The following is a 21,705-nucleotide window of genomic DNA, read 5'->3' as shown; positions in this document are numbered from 1 at the left end:
ATAAAATACAAAATTGGTCTGGGTATGTGGCTCAGTGGTGGAGTGCTCCTGAGTTCAATCCCAGGTACCCTCCCCTCAAGAATAAGTAGTTATTAGAGTTGAAGAGGGTGTGGTCTCTAAGAGAACTGGTTTCAAATGAGAAGGAATCCTCTTTGAGAAACCAAGAAAAATTTTCTGTCTCTAAGGAAAATGCGTGAGAACTTTCCTCACCCTTCTACCTTTGGCCTTGAAGACTTGTGGCCTTTCTTGCAGAAATTATAAGATCAGTTTTTAATACCTTTTCCTTCACCCATTGGCTGCACCCTTGTCACAAAAGGCAGGTTAACAAGAGAAGCGTGCAAATTGATTGGCTTTAAGTTTTATGTGTCATGAGAACATCTGTAAGGAAATGAAGGCCTAAAGGAATAGTTACTCTGGAATATTTCTTACACTAGGTTTGATGAAGAGTGGATGGTCATGGAGAAATATAGTAGGGCAAAAGGTATGATCTAATGGAATGAGATGGGGAAACTTAGCAAGGTCTGTTGTTCAGAGTCTTCTGTGCCTCTTTGTCTTGGGGGAGGCTATAGTTTTTTCACCAAAGGCCCACATGTTAAAGGCTTGGTCCCTATCCCATGGTGCTACTGCGAAATGGTAGAACCTTTGAGAGGTAGGGACTAGAGGAGGAAGGTTAGGTGATCAGGGACATGCCCTTGAAGGGAATATTGAAACATTGGCACCTTCCGGTCTCTTTTTTTTCACTTCCAGGCCACCTTGCAGTAAGCAGATTGTTCCATCATGTGCTCCCCACCATTATATGCTGCCTCATTGCATGCTCAAAGCAACAGGACCAATTGATCATGGACTAGAACCTCTGAAATAAATAAACTTTTCCTCTCTTTAGGTTGATTTTCTCAGGTATTTTGTTATGGTAATGCAAAGCTGACTAACACAGGGGATAAGGGTATTTCTTTCCTTCAGGTATAGGGAGAGCACATTTCATATGAGGGTCTTATGATTTGCTTCAGGGGTCAGAAAATCCTTCATAGAGTTTATAACCAACTTCAGGGGGGAAGAGGCAGGGAGAAGGTCAGCATGATCTTCTTCTTCTGGCTTTTCTTTAGATTTTTTTTCAGCTTAAAATATCCAAAATGTCAAGGTACCATTCAGGGGATAGCATCTCCTGAGCCTCATCAATTCCATCCTGAAAGATTTCTAGCATTCAATTAAAAAGTAAGAGTCCTAAGGGTTAAAAAGAAAGAAAGAAAGAAGAGAAAAAAGAAAAAAATTGGGGAGAGGAGAGAAGAATCTTTTAAACCCCAAGAAGATATAAAGGAATGATATGCACACAATACATATTTCCTTAAAAATCTCTAAGCTGACTAAACCTAAACCTTCTCCCAAGTTCTGTACCTTTTTTTCATTTTTTAAAATTTTCATTTGTTATATATGACAGCAGAATGCATTACAATTCATATTACACATATACAGCACAATTTTTCATATCTCTGGTTATACACACAGTAGAGTCACGCCATTCATGTCTTCATACGTGTACTAGGGTAATGATGTCCATCTCCTTCTACTGTCTTTCCTACCCCCCTGCCCCCTCCTTTCCCCTCCCTCCCCTTTACCCTATCTAGAGTTCATCTAATCTTCCCATGCCCCCCCACCCCCTTATGAGTTAGCATCCTTAAATCAGAGAAAACATTCAGCATTTGGTTTTTTGGGATTGGCTAACCTCACGTAGCATTACATTCTCCAATTCCATCCATTTACCTGCAAATGCCATGTCAAGCTCTGTATCTTACTTGGAGCACATGGGAATAGTCTGTCTTTTCCTGATCTGCTTCAGGACTTACTCTAGTAGTTCCCATGGCTTTCAGATTCCTGTCTACTCTGCATTTCCTTCCTCTCTTGCTCACAATCTTTCAATGGTGCCAAGCCTTTACATTGGCACTTGACACCATCTTCAACCACCCTGTCTCGATGTCCTTTGGCAGGCTTTTATCTTGTGCCTCGTGTCCTGCACTGTGATCAGAGTTCCTGAACTTGCTTTCTTTCCTATCTCTGTTTCTACTCACACAATTACTCACCCCACCCCATGCCTTCCTTTCTAATCAAAAGAAAAAAGGGATAGTCCTGACATCCCAGAAAATAGAAATAAACTCTTAAGTAGAAAAAAAAGTGAGAAAAGAACTTGGTGAAGGGGCTGGGGATGTGGCTCAAGCGGTAGCGTGCTCGCCTGGCATGCGTGCAGCCCGGGTTCGATCCTCAGCACCACATACAAAAACAAAAGATGTTGTGTCCAACAAGAACTAAAAAATAAATATTAAAAAATTCTCTCTCTCTCTCTCTCTTAAAAAAAAAAAAAAAAAACTTGGTGGAGATGCTGAGTGTGCCCTTGTCCAGGCATCCAGTTGTCCGTGTGCAACGTCTTCAGTGCTGGTGATTCACACTCATAAACAGAATGGAACAACAGTACATCTTTGAAAGTACAGAGGAAAATCGCATCTAGAGGATGGGAGAACTATTACCACTAAGCAACACAGAAGATGAAAGGAATAGTGGAAGCTGCTGGTACATTCTGGACAACTGGAAAACTCAGAAATTCTTCTTCTGAAATTACATTTCACAGTCAGTCTACACCTTGGAAAAAGCAATAGTAGCTGGCCAGAAATGTGTTTCTCTTCTCCTTTTTCTCCTTTCTCTCTTCCTCCTTCTTTTCTCTTCCTTCTCTCCCTCAGATTTCCCTTCTGTACTGAACACCGACTCACAACTGTTGGTACCCCTCAGCTTTTCTGCCCTCCAGATGAGTTACTGGCTAAAGGGAGCTACCTTGCTGACGTCACACCCTTTGCTATGTCACACCTCTTTGCTAAAAATCCCACTCTGCACAGGGAAGACTGCATTCAAGAACTGATTTGTTTGGGGATAGGAAGGTTCAGGGCTCCTAGGTAGCCTGGAATGTAAGGGTCCGGTGAAGCGTCAGAGGAAGAGACCACCAAGAGACTGACTCATGCAATTGCAGAAGGGGATTTATTGGGGATCCATTCCAGTGCGCTGGGGCTCCGTGCTCACTCAAGAAGGGAGAGCAGCCCAGAGCCCAGAGCAGGGGCTGAGCACTGCTTAAGTACACTTCTTGGGGAGGGCGGGGACTTTACATACATCACAGTCTCCTTTAACAAATCATCATACACCGCGGGAAAATCAAACAACAATTCCTAAACATGATTAGTTCATTCATTGGCGGGAACAGGTCGGGCGGGGGTGATTGGTTACTCCTAAGCGGGTGTACACATTCAAACTGATTGGTTTAGGCCCTGCGATGCCTACGTGCAAGATCGCACAGGGCCCTAGGCTATTAATCAACTAAATGGCCAGTAGGGCGTTGTCTTAACTGCCTCAGGAATTTCAGGTTCTGGGTGTAGCAGAGGAACTTAACAATACCTAGTCCTTCACTTTTTAACTCAGGCCTTGCAGCTTAGGAACTTTACAATGCCCGGTCTTTTACACTTTAACTTCAATTTCTTTTACCCTTACAGGACTATCCCAACCCCAGGGCACCCCGTGGCTGTCTTCAGGACTGAGGCTGCTACATGCTGCACCACAACCTGACTTCTCCCCATCCTGCTTCTTCCCTTTCCCCATCCACATGGATTCTGAAAGCCTTCCCAGATAAACTTCCTGCATGCTGCTCTCCGTGTCAAAGGATGCTTCCCAGGGGACGGGGACCCAGTCTGTCATCTATACCACCTTCTGTGTAAGAACTAGTGATTTAGGGGAAGCTGAGGAATATTGAGATTTTTTTTTTTTTTTGATGGTGGCGGCTAGGTGGGGTGGGGGGGCTTGAAATCCCAAAAAGGATCATTGCAAACTGGGGAGGAAGAATCCACAAGAGCCCCCGAGGAGAAGTGTACTAAGGTGCATGACGGTATCACCCTGAACTTGGACAAGGACTGCCCAGCCAGGCCCGTGAGGAGGTGGGAGTGTAGGAAAAAGGGGACGATGCTTAGACACAACTAGTCCTTCCCTAACCTCGACTCTCTCCTCTAAGAACCTCTCCTCATGTTCAAGGAGAGCTTCGTGTCCATCCTAACAGTACTCACAGCATTAATCTGGACCTCCGCCTTCTGTGTCCTTTCCTGACCCTGATGTCCACAACATCTCATTGTTGGAATTACAATTTTTTCTTTATTCCCTAAAAAAAGATTTTCTATCATGAACATAAAATATCAGACCAGAAGCAACAGAGTATGTACTTGCAGTTCAGAAGAAATGGAGCTACAAACTGCTAAAATCTAAAATCAGAATCAGATGCCTCACTCAGGGACCACTTGTATCCAAGTCACATGACCACACATTGCCTCAATCTTCTTATCCTTAAGATGGGTACATTCATGCTCACACTGAAAGGGGATTGATTTATTCATTTATTTATTTTTAGTTTTTTGTAGTACTGGAGGTAGAACCCAGGGACACTCAACCACTGAGCAAAATCCCCAGTCCTTTCTATATATATATATATTTTTTTAAATTTTGAAACAGAGTCTTGCTAAGTTGCCCAGGCTGGCCTCCAACTTGCCATCCTCCTGCCTCAGCCCCCCAAGTAGCTGGGATTACAGGCACGCATGGCTGAACCTGGCTGGAAGGGATTTTATAGACTCGAGTTTGCAAAGTCAGTTTTGGAGTGGCTAATAATGTCCCCTGAATATCCAGTAGTCCAGGTTCATGTTCAAGTCTGCATATGGTTCTCAGTCGCAGGAGCCTAGCTTTTAATAGATAAAGTTAACTGGACTAAAAACATTCCCTTGAGAGACTGTGAGTTTCACACTGAATTTTGAGCTTCTGACACAGAAGTGGACAAACCAGTGTTGAAAAGATTACTGAAGACATTCTCAAGAATTCCCACTCCTGGTTTGCCAGAGACACACAGAAGAGACTCTCCTCCTGGTAGGTTCCATCTCCCTTCAAACCCCTCTGGAGACATGTAGTAAAATAGCCTTAGCTGAAGCTAGGCTCCCACATCGTGCTGTTACTGCGATTGCCGTGACCTTAATTACTATTGCCTATTATTCAAAAACACTAATTGAGTCATGGTCCCATTGCAAATGTGACTTAACTTGCTGTTTTACTGCTTGCTCGGGCACTGAAAATAAAAAATAATGGCAGTTGTAATTAACTCAGAACCAGCTATATAACCTGCCCCTCAGCCCGTGACGGGTAAAAGTTCAATTAAAAAGTAAAGTTATTAACAGAGTTAAGGTTTGGTCACATCTGTCATACAGAGTGTGACAGAACACAAAAATTACCCCATGCCACCAGAGAGGGAATCACCAGAGATCTGCAATAACTTTATTTTGGAGCTTTCAAAAATAAAGAAATAGCTTCATAGACAAAGCAATTAAAATTACTCCATATATAAAGTTAATGATTAGCCTCTTGTTTAAAAAGTTGAGATAGAAGTGTTTATTGTAGAGTCATGAAAAGTGTAATAATAGTAAACCATAGAAGTAAAAGGAAAATAAGATCAAGAAGCAATGCTAAGAGGAATAAAAATAAAACCTTGCAGAAATGTATGCAAACCACTCAAAAGGTTAATTATTGGAAACCTTCAAAAAAAATAATTGACCCCAGCGCCACAGCACACACCTGTAGTCAGAGCCTCTTGGGAGGCTTAGACAGGAGGATCCTAAGTTCAAGGCTGGCCTGGGCATAATGATTCCTTATCTTGAAATAAGATATATAAAAGGCTGGGGGTGTAGCTCAGTGGTAGAGCTCCTGGGTTTAATTTCCAGTCCTGGGGTAGGGGTTGTGGGTGGGGGGTGGAAATTGATATACTATCTACATACTCATTTGGATGGCTATCATAAAAACAAACAAACAAACAAAAAAACCTGACAAAACAAGTCTTGGTGAGAATGTAGAGAGATTTGAACACTTCTATTCCAGCAGTGAGAATGTAAAATGGTGTAGCCACTTGGGTAAACAGTTTGCAAGTTCCTCAAAATAAACATATGACCCAGTATTTCTTTGATTAGGTATATATACATATTTAAGAAAATTTAAAACATGCTTACACAAAAATTTACACAGCAGTGTTCATAGCAGCATTATTCATAACAGCCAAAAAGTGGAAAAAAAAATCCAAATGTCCACTGATTTAAGAACGAATAAGCAAAACATGACACATCCACACAGTGGAATATTATTCAGCTATAAAAAGGAATGAAATTCTGATACAAATTACAGCAGGGACAAATCTTAAAGACAGTGTGCTAGGTGAAATAAGTCATCCACAAAAAAACACACGTTGGAGGCTGGGGTTGTAGTTCAGTGGTAGAACCTGTGTTTGGTATGTGTGAGGTCCTGGGTTCTGTTCCTAGCTCAAAACAAAAACAAAAACACCTACACATTTTATGACTCCCTTTAAATGAAAAGTCCAGAATATCTATAGAGATGTAAGACAAATCAGTGGTGGACAGGCGTTGAGATGGCGGAATGAGGAATGACTCCTTAGGGTGACAAAATGTTCTGGAATTACACAGTGGTGGCAGTAGCACAATTCTGTGACTATACTAAAAAATACTGCATTGGTTCCTTTTTTAAAAGAGTGAACTTTTATAGGCGTGGTGGCACACGCTTGTAATTCCATCTACATAGGAAGCTGAAGTAGGAGATCACCAGTTTGAGGCCAATCTGGGAAACTTAGAAAGACCCTGTTTAAAAATAGAAAATAAAGAAGGCTGAGGATGTAGCTCAGTGATAAACCGCCCTGGGTCCCACCCCCAGTCGCATATGAGTGCAAGAGTGAATTTGATGATAGGTGAATGATATCTCAATTTTTAAAAGCCTCTCAAAACAAACTGAATAAGTAAATAAGGGATTTGAACTGTTCAGATTGCTTTATAAATGAAGTGGGCAAGGCCTATGAGTGGTTAGCAAATGAGCTATTGTCATCACTTGGCTTATTCTTGTTTCGCTGCAGAGGCCCCTGGACACAGCTACCCTCTTTAGTACAGACGGCTACCACCTTCAAGAGGCCACCAAAGCAAAAAACGGAGGTAATAAAAACACAATTCAAGGTGGACATGGTGGCACATGCCTGTAATCCCAGCTACCCAGGAGACTGAGGCAGGAGACTCTCAAGTTCAAGGCCAGCTTTGGCAACTTAGTGAGACACTGGCCCCTGTCTCAAAATAAAAACTAAAAGGGCCTGGGGACGTAGTTCAGTGGTAGAGCACTCCTGGGTTCAATCCCCCCAGCACCACAAAACTAAACAACAACTCCCACAACTCACAGTGAAAACAGAAGAATCAACGTAGGCATGATCCTGGACCTATTTGCCTTTCATAATCTTAATGATTTTAAATATTCTCACTAAAGGTCCAACTAATCTAAAACTAAACCCAGTCTATTATAACAAAGCAAACAATACTTCAGGAAGTATCCAGAAGGCCAGACAAAGCTGCTCAGGTTCTCCAGTACACAATGCCTAGATATCTGGGGGGCGGGGGCGGGGAACACTGCTTGCTTTGCCAACATTCATGGCCAAATTCCACAACTGCAACCCCCCAATTCCCTCAACCCTCCCTGCTGTAGATCTCTGGCCCCCTAGCCTGTCCTCCACCCGGCCTGCCTGCCTGGCGGCCTTCTGCTCCCACAGACCTCCACCACGTCCAGTCTCAGCTCTGAAATCCCTCTTCCTCAGTGCTCCCGGGAAGCTTCCTGGTTGTCAACTCAGCATCCACGCCATAAGGGATTCAAAGACATTTAGGATAATTCTGGAACCTCCCTCTCTGCAAGGGCAATCCACGAGGAGGCTGCTCCCAAGGTTGAGATGTGCAGGTCCCAGAGAGGTTCTCAGGGTCCTAAAGAGCATCTTGGTTTAGAAGAGCCCTTTCCTCTGCCCTTGGATTTTTCTTCCTTCCCCCTACTTGAGCCAAAGACAAATGAGGCAAAATCTGGGCACACACACCCCATGCTTGGTGTCCTCCCTCCCCAGGCCTGTTAGCCACAATCCCCTGGGCTGGGAAGAGTCACGTTTTCCCCGCTTCATCATTAAAATGGAAGATAAAGACCCTCCCTAGCTCACGTCCATAGACAAGATCACAGGTTCTCTCTTAAGGCTGTCTGGCGGCCACACCATCTGAATTTCACCTCAGTTGAAGTGCCCTTCCTTTGCCCACCCCCACTCAATCACATGACCCTTCTGCTAGGTTCACAGCTGCTGGCACATCCTGGCCCTCCTGCTCTCCCCAGGTGAGACTGGGACTGAGTTCTTCCCTCACAGAAACACAAGGGGGCAGCAGCAGCCCTTGGGCTTGAAGGTGATGGGCCTCCTCAAAGAAAAAGCCAAAGAGAGACTTTGGAATGCGAGGAAGGGAAGAAGGAAACAAAAAAAGGGAAAGAATGGTGTGAAAAGAGCCGTCTCCCCCCACCCCTGATTTCAGGCAAAGCATGGGCTTATTCTACCCAGTGCCTTGTGAGGAAGCAGGTCTGAAGCCGAGGAGGAGCAAGAGGCCCTTGGAGGCTTAGGCTTAGCCTGAGAGCTGGGCAGAGCATACCCAGGGAAGGGCCTCCCGCTCTGAGTTCTCACCACACCCACACTCCTTTCCCGACCCCGGGCTGTGGCCTGCGTCCCTTCCTGTTGGATGTTGTGTTTGCCGGCCTTAGGAGAGTCCCTCTCCTGAGCCAGCCTCAGTGAGCCTCCTTCCCAGGAGCCACGCCTTACCCAGCCCCAAGCCAGCCCATAGTCCACTTTCCTTCTAGAAGATTTACTACCAGGAAACAGATTATGTGGTAACAAAAATGAGCAAAGAGGGAATTACCGTGATAAGGACTCTCTTTTACAGCTCTTGCAGGCGACCTCTAGTTCCTCTTTTCTTTTTAGAACTAGATTGGATTGAAAACATAAACATAAGACAGCAAAAGTGACCAAACATGCAGGTTCCCCGAGGTCTGAGGGGATTCCTGAAGCTGAGGACTTTCATTGTTAAAAAGGGGAAGAGTTGGTCACTCTGAGAGAGCTCAGACAGGCCCCTCCTCACCTTTCTGACTGAAACTTCATGGAACGTGCTTCCAGACAGGGCTGACCTGGACGAGAGCTGGAGGTACTGCAGGTGCCTCTTGGTCTCCCATGGGCAATCTGCATCCTGGAGACCATCACCCACTGGGTGGGTGCCCTCAGACTCCTCTTCCTGCTTCCTCACTGGGGCAGGAAGGAGAAGCAGGGCTGCCTCTCAGCCTGGGTGGTCAGATTGCTATTTTTTAGGGGGCAGTTACGTTTTCCCAAGCTCAGGAAACCCCTTCTTCCAGCCCCCAACAGCATTTTGCAGACTGCTGTTTTCTAGAAGACTATTTTATAACCCATTTCAAAGTTAAACAGAATTCTTTGCTATAGGACATGGGGCATGGGCATTTCCTAGAGAGACAGAAAGAATGAAGCCCCTCATGAACTGTTAAACCTGAGACTCTCCTCTCTCCTCTTGGGGGGGTGTGGGGTGGGTGCTGGCTTCTGAAGGAAGCTCTTGTTTGATCCTACCTAAGCAGCTTTGGGTCCCCCGCCCCCCCCCCCCCCCCCCAGTGATACCCAGGGCTAGTTTTGTGATGGAATCTAGCAGGACGCCAGGGACGTTTCCCTGAAATGCACCCAGTTCCACCTGGTCATACTAAGCAGTGAGCAAGAGTGGGCATGTGTGTCCACTTGTTGGCAGTCTGTCCTGCTTAGTTCTTTGTATCTTGGCCCAGGCTGCATATGCCTCCTCTGCTGACTTGGGGACCACTGTTCAAAGTCTCCCTGAAGCCTACTAAGCATGACTTCCTAAAAGTTGCTGGGTCCAAATAGTGCAAATTCCAGTCAACTCGACTCTTGAATCACCTCCTTGTATGGCTGCCCATGCAGGAGTCACATCAGGTTAGTGTAAACAAATGGCAACTTTGTTAATATTCTTGGCTTAAATGTGTTAGCACATACATAAATTTTATGATTTCTAGTAGCATGGAAGATCATTGAATTGAAATTAGTTAAAAGCAACACACATACATAATAGTTGTGTTTTTTCCCCCAAATGACACATCTTTTTCATTTCTCTCCATATTTTGTTTTTGCAGTTTTTAAATGGCAAAAAACCAAGTGCTGATTTATATACTGAAAACAGGCTCTCGAGTAAATTAGGAAATGGAGTTTGAATTCCTGAACTTATTTATTTTTCCTTCTAGCTAATGTGGCTTGTTATTCTAAATCTGAGTGCAGATGCTAAGAAAGAAAAAGGGAGGCCCTCCTGGGGGGCATTTATCACCTGTGAATTTCCATGAGAAGTTGTGCCTGGAATCTCTGAATCTCTGAAGTTGTTCTTCCTCCAGGCAGATCGACTTTTGCTAAGGTGACTTTGGAGTCAAGTTGTTTTGCAAGTTCAGAAGGGAAAACCCTGCCTGCTACACCGCTGTGTCCACTGGCTGCTGGCTGGGATGCCACCTGCAAAGTCCTAGTGTCTGCCCCACCCTCCCCTCAGAGCAGGTTCCACCAGGAAAAAAGAACAGAACAAACAAACAAACAACCCCCCCCCACACACACACACACAAGTGGTTTAATTAAAAGAGTTCCTGCTTCTTATTTCCTGAGTGAAACAAGGAGACAGTGTTCCTGCTAAAATGTCAATAATGGAAATCAGTCCTCTCTAGGCATGTTGGTGAGGGAAATTGCTTCTCGAAGAGTTGTTGGCCTTTCAAGTACAGTACTTTGAGCTGAGACTCTTCTGTGTGTGCTGTTGAAGTTGATTCCAGCCAAGTGGTATGGATTCGTAGTATTTATTTAAAAGAAACCCAAAAAGACATGCTTAAATGGAGTTCAAACAAAACAAACTTCCCACTCTCTACCCTGCAACCATTTGTTCAGCCTTCTCTGGGCTTTGTTAGGATTTTTAAAGATTGACAACGCCCCTTAATAAATGCCCTCCTGTACCAGCTGGTCTCAATTTGGCATCGGACGTGCTGAAATGCCAAAGCGAAGGCTGAAGTCAGCTCTGGGTTGAAGCAGCAGCTTCCTGAGAAATATTAACTTACTGGTTTCCTCCTCGGGTTTCAGACCTGTTCAAGTCACCTTTTGAAGAACAACCTGTCCACTTTTTCTACCTGAAGGAGAAGGAGGCCCCTACCAACAGCTCAGGTGATGTACTTCAGCAGCAATGCCCAGGGCTGTTCTGCTGGCCCAGGGAGAGCTGACTGAGGTTAGGGCTGTGCTGAGCATTTAGAAGGCAGTGTGTGCTGAGACAGCTAGGACTGATTCCCACACTCCCCTGAAGGGAATGCTGACTACCAAGGCCATACATCTAGCAAGTTGTGCAAAGGGGCAGAAGGGAAGTCCTGCTTATACCTGCCCACTTGTCTTGCCCACTTCCACACCTGCTAAATTGGACTTCTAGGTCATGGGAGGAGCCCTAAGACCTTCTGAAACTGTCCAGGATTTGGTTTCTCCAGGCTCTTCGGAATATTCAGGGAGGAAGGCCCTGGAGTATTCAAAAGGTCTTTGCCTTTAAAAAGCCCCCTTGTTGCCAGAGCTGACAACCAGGAAGGAAAGGCTGAGATTGGCTGGCAGGAGGCCACCTGGGGAAAGGTGGGCAGGGCCATAGGACCAGACATGGAGGGGTCTGATTCTACCTAGGATCTGGTTTCTAGAATAAGCCAGTTTCATCCGTCATTGATTTTTACTTCCCTAAATGGTGCCATCTCATTGCTTTCTCATAGTCACTTCCCCCAGAGACCTCTTACACCTCTCCAGTGCCCCAGAACACGCAGCATCTGGATTTCCAGGCAACATTTGGGAATATTCACTAGAGAAGCCCAACCCTAGACATGGTGTGGGCAGAGGAGCAGATGGGGAATCCTGCAAGCAGAAAACCCAACGTCTACACCATAGCAAAAGAAAGCAGGAGCAACACTCCATCAATACACCCATTTGCACAACAAGATACTAAGAGAATCGTTTTTTTTAAAAAAAAGATCTAATGACATAACTGAGAATACTTGTTGGCCCGTCCTGGTCCTGAAGTGCCTGGGTGACTAGCTGAATTTTTACCCCACCCTAATCTTGTTTGTCTTTGAGGACAGGATTCTAAAGCCCAGAAGTTCCTCCTCAGGTGCACTAGCTGAGACTGGTGGGGTCTAAGGTGGCTGCCAGAGTGACCTCCAGATGACCTTTAATTTCACTATCACAGTAAACATGAAGACTCCTCCCCCTCATTTCTCTTACCTTATATCTATAACCTCCTGAGCCCCGAGGAGTGGGAAGTGGAATTGTGAGTTGGTCTCCCACTTCTATTCTTGGCCCCAAACAAAAGTCTCCACTCCTCAAGGGCTCTGTGAATTCCACAGGGAGTTCCAATTTCAAGAGGGAAAAAGACCAAATTTGAAGTTTTTGAGATGAAAATTTGGTAACATATTCACAGAGCTATTGCAAGCATGAAGAGCTCAATCTAGTGTAAAGGCTTTGATAAACAAATCTCCCTTTAAGGCATGTCATTATATGCATAACTGATGCAGACAGATGTACCAATAAACATTGAGCTATGAACAATTTTAAAAAGCACATCTTTCAACAATTTAATAAGTATATGTTGCCTATTCTTTCAAGGCACTAGGTGACTTTATGGGGGGATATTGCTAGGGATCAAAATCAGGGTCTCACACATGCTGAACACATATTCAACCACTGAGCTACACCCCAGCCCTTGTATTTTTTTTTTAAATAAAGTATTATGGCTAAAGCAAACCAAATAATCCTAATGTTTATAATTTTAATGTTCAGTATTGGTTTTTGTTTTCACAGTACTGGGGATCAAACCCAGGACTTTGTGCATGCCAGGCAAATGTTCTACCACGGAGCCACAAACCCAGCCCTGTTTTTTAGGTTTTTAAGTTTGGGGTGAAGTCGAGCCTTTACATACAGGCATAAAACTCATAAGCCATAAAGGAAAAGTCTGCAGATTTAATAATAATACTTATGTATATCAATAACAAAAATGAAGTAATAAGCAAAATCAGATTAAAAGAAGATATAGGAAGAAAATATTATATTACATATAAGACATTAGGTTAATTGTTGTACTATTCAAAAATCTGTTATAAATCTAAGAAAAAGACAAAAACAAAAAAAGTAGGAAGAAAACATAGAGGACAGGAACAGGGAATTCATATAAAAATATAAATGTTCCAAAAATATGTGAAAAGATATAAAGTAATAAAGATCTAAAATATAGCATTTTTCTCTTTATATTGATTTTAAAACTGTGAACTTTTATATAATGTGAGTGGGCATATAAAATGGTACAGAATTATTCTTTCTTTCTCTGTTTCTTTTCTTTTTTCTTTTGGAAAGCACTTTAAAATTTATGCCATGCTTACCCGGTAACCTAGCAAGTCCATATTTAGAACCTGAATCTACACTAATATTTAAACATGTACCACTGATACATACAGAAGAGGAATGATCAAATAAGTTCTGATACATCAGTTCAATAAATATTATGTGCCCATTTAGAAGAAGAGAGTGTCACCATAAATACTGATCTGAAAAATCCTGTGACATATTGTTAAATGAAAGAAGCAAGTTTCTTAATAATATATACATATAAACTGTTTCCATTTATTCAAAAAAAAGTTCTTGAAGTTAGAAAGGCAAATAGACAAATAGGTGTTACAGGATCACTGTATGAAATGAAATGGTACATACCGTACAAATTTCCCCATCTTATTTTGTGGCACAGAACTTTTCAAAAAATAACCTGGGCTAGGCTTTTCAGACATCATGTAGCCCCACAGAAAAAGGGGCAATCCTTTCAAGGTCATGATCTGGGACATTCATCTTAGTATTCCCCATACCTAGCTCAGTGATTGTAAGTCAGTACTGTTCAGTAAGGTCAGTAAGTGCTGTTGCAGAGGGTGGGCTCTGCATTTGCCCACACCCAGCTACAGAGGATAATGTTGGTTGCTTCATCATGATTCAAGTTCAGGGCCAAGCTGCAGAAAACGTCAGCGAAAGCAAAAGTGTTAGGGGGTGGGAACTCCCTCCACCCCAAGACTGGTTCTGGTTTCTCTTCACCCTACAACCACCCACTCACACCTCAGTGGAAGGGGCTCTCCCACCTGCCTAGTAGCCTGCAGGATCCCAGTGATGCATCAGGCAAAGTTCAGAACTGAAAGACAGGGGGAAGCTAAAGGGGAGGGAAAGCAAGAGGGATGAAGCCGAGGGAAAGAGGGAAGAGAGTCATGTGGAAGCACAAAGAACTGACCGAGCAGTCAGGAAGAAACTCTCAGGACTACCTATTCCATGGAGAACCATTCACAGAAAGGCCGGGTGGCCTGGCCTTGTCTTTCAGCTGCTACTGCTGTCGCCTGCTCAAAGATGACCTCAAATAGATGCCTCTTTCCTAAATGACTCAGTCACACATTCATGACACAAACTCCTCCAAGAAAATCTCCAAATTGGATCATGGAGCAAGTAGTTCACAAGAACACATCTTTCCCTGCTGATGGGTGTCTGGTGTCCTAGGGATGTGTCTTTCTCCTCAGTCTGGTGCCGCATTAGCAAGAGCTAGTATTTGTCAAATTCTTACTAAATGCCATTATTCTCAGCTCTTTGTGCGTATCAACTCTTAATCTCATAATAGCCCAGGAGGTGTGTGTAAAGTAACAGCCCCATTTTACAATTGTGTAAGTACGTGTGTGGGTCCTTTGCCCAGAATGACACAGCAAGTCAATTTGGAGCCTTTAGAGAGGCGTCTCACACTTCACTGTGCATTCAGATCACCTAGGCATCCTACCAAAGTGCAGATTCTGACCAGGAGGTCTAGGTATGGGGCCTGAGGGGCTGTGTTTCTACCAAGCTCCCTGATGCTCTGATCCCATAAACTACACTTGGAATTGCAAGACTCGGCAACTCAGCCCCCCTTAGTTATAATTTCAGAGGCCGATAGAACCCAGGGCCTTGGGCATACTCATTCATAAAGTAAAAATGCTTTACTTTTGAGCTACATCCCAGCCCAACTTCTTTGTTTCAAAGAAGAGTTTTGAGGAGGATGGTTCTGGAATCTGCCCAGGTCTACTGTTTAATAAACATGGCAAAATCTTAGTAGAAAAAAGTCAACCACTGCTATTCTGGGCCACACTCAGTGTCCAGGCCCAAGTCACATGCATCTGTCAAATACTCACTGGAGTTCTGCACTAGCAGTGGTGATTATGAGAATCAAGGACACAGTCCTCTCACCATGGGATTACAGTCTTCTGGAGGACAGAGCGTGGAAAGAACAGGACCAACAATAGAGAAGGCCTCCCAAGGAAAGTGACATGTGAGCTGAGATGCAGCAGGTACCCGAGAGCTAGCCCAGGGAAGAAGGGGAAGACTTGAGAGAAGGCCCAGGAGTGAGTGAGATATTCAGGGATATTGAAGGAAGTGAATTGTGATTGACCTTTGGGTAGAAGGTGAAGGAAAGGGAAACCCTCCTGAGAATTGCAGCAGAACCTAGCTCACAGTGCGTTTTGAAGGCTCAACTTCTTAACAGGACCAGTGGTCTAAGGGTGATACGAACCCCTGGGGAGCTCTAGTAGGAATGGGATAGGACAGAACTTATTGTTTGAGGAGCTCGAGTATGTACAGTAGAAATGGTGGGGGCTCAAGTTTTGAGACAGGATACCAATTAGGACACCGTTGCAATGATCTATGTGTAAAATGACACTGACCTCAGCTGGGCTAGCAATGGGTTTGCAGAGAATTCAACACATTAGACATGAAGAGAGAGGAAAGAACTGAGAAAACGAAATGAAGGATGAGAAACTATGAGAAAAAGGTGGCGTTAAAAGATAATTTTCCAAAAAAAGGTAAAATCATGACTCATAAGGATATAAAATGAACACATGTTAAAGATTTTATTTTGCTCATAAAGAAGGAGCCAGGCAGATGTTATATCTGGTTCAAGGGAGAAATTGAAAAACAGACACATTTATAGATCAGGAATATTGAAATGAATGTGCAAGTGGAGGCAAAACTAGCTTTTTTCCACCGTGGGGAAGAGAACTCAATTGCACCTCTACAAGATAGGATAGAATTTGCACATCTATAGCTAAGAATTATTTTGCATCCTAATAGGCACATGCAATCTCAGGGTCACACAACAGCTTCCATAGAATCAGCTCCTCCACACATTGCATAGTTTTCCTTCCTTGAAGGAGGATGACTCCAAGACTTTGACTTACATACCCTGGAGGACAGCTGTGACATTTGCTATGCAGGGAATACAGGAAGAGAGCCCTAAGGGGCTGAAGGAGAAGATGATGACAAACTGACTTGGTCACATTTGCCTAGAGAACACTTCTACCTGATGGAAGCTGGGTCCTGTTATGATATCAAGGACAAAGTGCCCTGGACTCAGTGGCTTCAATTTTTTTTTTTTGGGGGGGGGATGGTTGTGGTAACTCAGGGGCACTCAACCATTGAGTACATCTCCAGCCCTATTTTGTACTTTATTTAGAGACAGGTTCTCACTGAGTTGCTTAGCACCACCTCACTTTTGCTGAGGCTGGCTTTGAACTTTGAACTTTTGTCCTACCTCAGACTCCTGAGCCTCAGGGATTACAGATGTGCACCACTGCGCCTGGCCAGTGGCTTCAATTTTAGGAGAAGCTTTGCTTTAATAACCTTTCCCTGCCCTCAGCCTCATTTGACATTTATTGAGCAACATTTCTACAGAAGGTCTGTACCCAGTGCTGTGGTGTATTCCAAACAGATCTGGTCTGGAAGAAACTTTCAGTGTGGCTGTTGCAAATTTGGAAACAATTTTCCTTAGAAAAAGAATGGCACACATACACACACACGCAAAGAATGTTGCCGATGTGATCACTTTTCCAGTACAATAATGGTGTACTATTTAAAGACTCGCTTTCAAAACTCAAAACTATAAAATGTAAACTCAAAACTATAAAACTATAAAATGTCTTCCATTTGTTCGCTTGTAGCAAAAGACATATAAAATTATTAGCCAGGCGTCATGGCGCACATCTGTAATCCAAGCGACTCAGGAGGCTGAGGCAGGAGGATTGCAAGTTTGAGCCTCAGCAATTTAAGGAGACCCTGTCTCAAAAATTTTTAAAAAGGGCTGGGGATATAGCTCAATGGTAGCACTCCTGGATTCAATCCCCAGTACCACCAAAAAATAAATAAATAAATTATGTGTGTGTGTGTGTGTGTGTGTATTATATATAACATATATAACTGTTTTTATGACTTTCATGCATTTGTAAACAACAAGATTGAAGTTGCCCCAAACATGATAGATCATATGTTTGCTAAGTACATGATGTTGTTTTAATAGCATATATTAAAATTTTAACAAAGTAAAGCAATATGGTGTACAAGTCCTAATTAAATATAAATCAGGAATCATCTGTGCAGATTCCAATAGGAATTCTGTGTTTCTCTTCCTCTGCGCCTCTCTACTGCTCACTGCAAGTGACAGCTGACTCTTACCTACTGGCACAGTCCCACTGGCAGAGAAGGAAGCTCATATATAGAGAGATTTGGATCCTTCTGTGTTGTCCTGATAGGTTCTGGGCCCTGAATCCTGCCACATAAACCTGGGTTCAGAGGGACTGGAGTTCAAGGTCTGTACACAAGACCCTCCTTGCTCTGGCCAGTTCCCTTCATTGAGCCAAGTCCAGAGATGAGGACCCTGCTCCCTGCTGATGCAGTTCTCTGATGTCAGCTGCCAATCCTGCTGGACTTTGAGTATTGCCTCCCCTTTCTCCTCCGTCATGCTCTATCTGCCTGATGGAACATCCTGACCTCTGGGGTTAGGCCCAGTTACCACTTACCCCACACTGAGTGCCCTCCGGGACCTTTGTTGTGTCCTTCAGTTGCTCGGCCCTGGACATCACACCAAACCTCAACTGGACACCAGTGCAGTGGCCTGGTTTACCCTGCTTCTCTGTTTGGTTCCCTGGCTATATTGTCATTATTGGTAAAATCCAGTTGCATACTGTCTATATTTTCCATCAAACTGTAAATCTGCATTTATATATAGATAGATAGATAGATAGATAGATAGATAGATAGATTGATTCATATACTATGGAAACATCAAGGGATGTTGAAAGCCTCTGGTTCAAGTTTGTTTTTCCCTTACCCAGTCCCCTCTGACAAACAGAAAGCTTCATCTCCAGGAACTGTGGTATATGGTCTGTTTCCCTTCCCACATTCATTCTGGAAATCATGGCTCTCTCATGTATCTCTAGGAGTAACCAGATTGCTGGGTTTGTCTCTCTCATTTGTGCTACATAGAAAATATATTGGTTAGTTTCCTGAAAATCATTTTAGAGTAAATGTTCACCTATCTACACAACACTAAAAACCACTGCTCCCCTTGTGTGTACAGGTGTATAGATCTGAGCACGTGTGCAGGTGCTTATTGAATGCTTACTGAAATAACTTACAGTGAGGGTGTAGTTATCGCCCCTTGGTCTTCCCTTCTATAATAATAGCAAGTGACACTCACTGAGCACAGATGACCTGTGGGACACTGTGTGTTTTCTGTGTACTCTGTTTCAATCCACTTAACAGTTCTATGAAATAGGCCCTCTGAATAGCCCTAACTGTTGTACAAGAAACCTGAGGCTCAGAGAGAGAATGCAATTCACAAGCTTCACAATTAGTATGTGATAGAATCCAAGTCTGCTGACTCTGAGTTTTAAAATATCAACAACATCTTTGCATCCCAGTCCCTTGCACACAGAGGGCCCTCACTACCTCTCTGTCAGGTGAATGAATGCTTAACACCTCCCTTATTTAGGATTTGTTATGGTTTAGATCTAGAATGTTCCCCAGAGGCTCATGTATTAAAAATTTTGTTCCCCATCTGGGGTTGTAGCTCACTGGTAGAGTGCTCACCTAGCATGCATGAGGCACTGGGTTCGATCCTCAGGACCACATAAAAATAAAATAAAGATATTGTGTCTACCTAAAACTGAAAAGCAATATTAAAAAACGCAAACCACTTTGTTCCCAATACAGCTATGTTCAGAGTTGGGGCTCTTTAGAAGTGATTGAATATTGAGTGCTCTGAACTTATCAATGGATCCATTGATGGCATCATAGCTGATGGCATTATTGGGAAATAGTGGGAACTGTAGGTGATGGGACCTGCTTGAAGGGAGTATGCCCTTGACCTGCCTATACTCCATACTTGGCTTCCTGGCCACCACAAGGTAAGCAGCTGTGTTCTACCATGGCCTCTCCACCATTATATTTGCCTCACCACAACCTTACAGTGATACAGTCAAGTGACTTTGGACTAAAACCTCTGATTACATGAGCCAAATAAATCTTTCATCCTTTAAGTTGTTTTTCTCAGTACTTTGTCATAGCAATAAAAAGTTGACAAACACAAGATTCAATAGCAACTAACACAGATTATATAACTAGTTTGAACCAGCCACTGTGCTTCCACATGACAAAATCAGCTAATGGTTTATTTGATGAACTCCGTAATTAGACATTAGAAACAATCATTACATGGTAGAACCAAACCTAGATCACACTTTTTTTTCATTAAGCTTTACACTGACTCTTATTTTATCAATCATGGTGACTCAATCATCTGTTTTGGCTTACAGAGGGAGTGAGAAAGATAAAGTTGAAGAAAGGATTCATCTCCCCCCCAACCCCTGAATGGGTGCTTGGGTTTGTCTCCACCCCTTTAATGTAACTGAAGAAAACCGAAGGGAAAAAAAAAAAAAGAGTCCAAAAGGACATGTAGCAACCTCTGGGATGCTGAACCCAGAAGTAATTAAATTCAGGATTTGGGGTGCCAAAGAAGAAGTCATATTTCTTCCTCAGGTAATAAAAATGTCCTCCCATGTCAAAGCAGAGGGTTATCATGAGTCACACCAAGGAGTGTGGCCACCACAGAAGATCTCAGGTTACTGGGAACCTCAGACACCCAAGGTCATGGTCACCGCTCTGGCTTTGAAGCCAACCCCAGCTGGATTCAGATTCCAAATCCACCACCTACTAACCACATGACTTTGAAGGAGGACAATGACACCCACCAGTGAGATCCGTCTAAAAAGTGCTAAGCAGAGTTTCTCAGCTTTCAATGCAGAGCAGCTATTATGTTTATTATTGTGGTTACTAACTAATAAACCATTTCAAAAGCATTTTGAGGCGAAAAAAACCTCCTGTGGCAGTCACCTGATGAAGAGCCATATTCAGAGTACACTTTACACACTTGCAGGAGCAAGCAGAAAAAGGTCTAAACCCAGGAAATGCGCATTCTCACCTGGATGTCCTGCTGTCTGTCAATGTGGTGCCACCAACCAGCCAAAGGAAAATACCTCCAGACCTGGAGGAGGAACAAATTCTGGGCCAAAACTCTTTCTCTGTTGACACTTAATGGTAAAGCCACTTCCTTATTAAAAAGGAATTGGTATTTACAACATAATTTCTTTTTTTGTTTTGATTTTTTTTTTCATGAGATGGGGTTTCATGTTACTTGATCTAGGCTTGAACTTGTAGATGTAGACTCAAGTGATCCTTCCACCTCAGCCTCGTGAGTGCTGAGAGATCTCCTTCTGTCTCTCACATTTCATCACATGCAACACAAGGCTGGTAAATAATCAGCACTAGAGAGTGTGGTTTTAGTCAATTCTGAGTTATTTGTTTGTAGAAGATCTGGAGTTAATACATCCCTCCCTCCGGGTGTTGATGCAGCCAGAGATCTACCCAGGGAGTCAAGGCCCTGGAGCAGAATGGAAAAGCCAGCTCAGCTTATTTCTGACCGAGAGTGAGACAAGTTAGGCAGTCACAGGAGAAAGGTCACCTAAAGTGAGATTCACTGAGCAGTCAGGGCATAAATCAAAGGGCAAGAGTCATTTTGTGTCCCTCCTTCTCCCTGGTTCCCATAGCCAAGCAACAGCAAGTCCTGTCACTTCTCCCAATAGGAGGGAACTGGGATTCCTTGCATTTTGATGGTGCACACCTTTCCTCTCTTTGCCTCCTCAAATCAATGCCCCATTCAGCAGCTAGTGTGATCCTAAACCTAACTCACTCCAGGCATGGCAGGCCTTGCTTTAACACTTCCATAGCTAAAGTCCAAAATCCTTGAAGCCTCCTGGCCCTGCTTATCCTTTGGGGGCACTCTCCTCCTCTTTCATTTCCACACACAGGCCACTCCCTCTGAGGGTCTCCACACAATCCCTTTCCTCTCCTTGGAATTTTTTCCTTCTAAGACCTAACCTATCCCCAAAGTTACTTTATTTTTTATATTTTAATTTTTTTTTTTTTTTTTTGGTACTGGGGATTGAACTCAGGGGCACTTGACCACTGAGCCACATCCCCAGCCCTATTTTGTATTTTATTTAGAGACAGGGTCTCACTGAGTTGCTTAGCACCTCACTATTGCTGAGGCTGGCTTTGAACTTGCAATTCTCCTGCCTCAGCCTCCTGAACCACTGGAATAACAGGCATGCGCCACTGTGCCTGGTTCCAAAGTTACTTCTTTAGGAAGACCATTCCCCATTTAAATTAGGTCTTTCTTTCCTTCACGTAATTTATCTCAATTTTCATTCGTGTGTTATACGTGTAGAAGCACAGGTATGTGTGTGTATACATGCACTTAGAGACATGCACGTGTATGTCCTGATAAATATTTGAAATGCCTGTCTTCCTTTTAAGACTGTAAG

This window comes from Marmota flaviventris, chromosome 16 (assembly GCF_047511675.1).
Source record: "Marmota flaviventris isolate mMarFla1 chromosome 16, mMarFla1.hap1, whole genome shotgun sequence".
Taxonomy (NCBI): domain Eukaryota; kingdom Metazoa; phylum Chordata; class Mammalia; order Rodentia; family Sciuridae; genus Marmota; species Marmota flaviventris.
The sequence above is the reverse complement of the archived record's forward strand: the minus strand, read 5'-3'. Positions refer to the sequence as shown.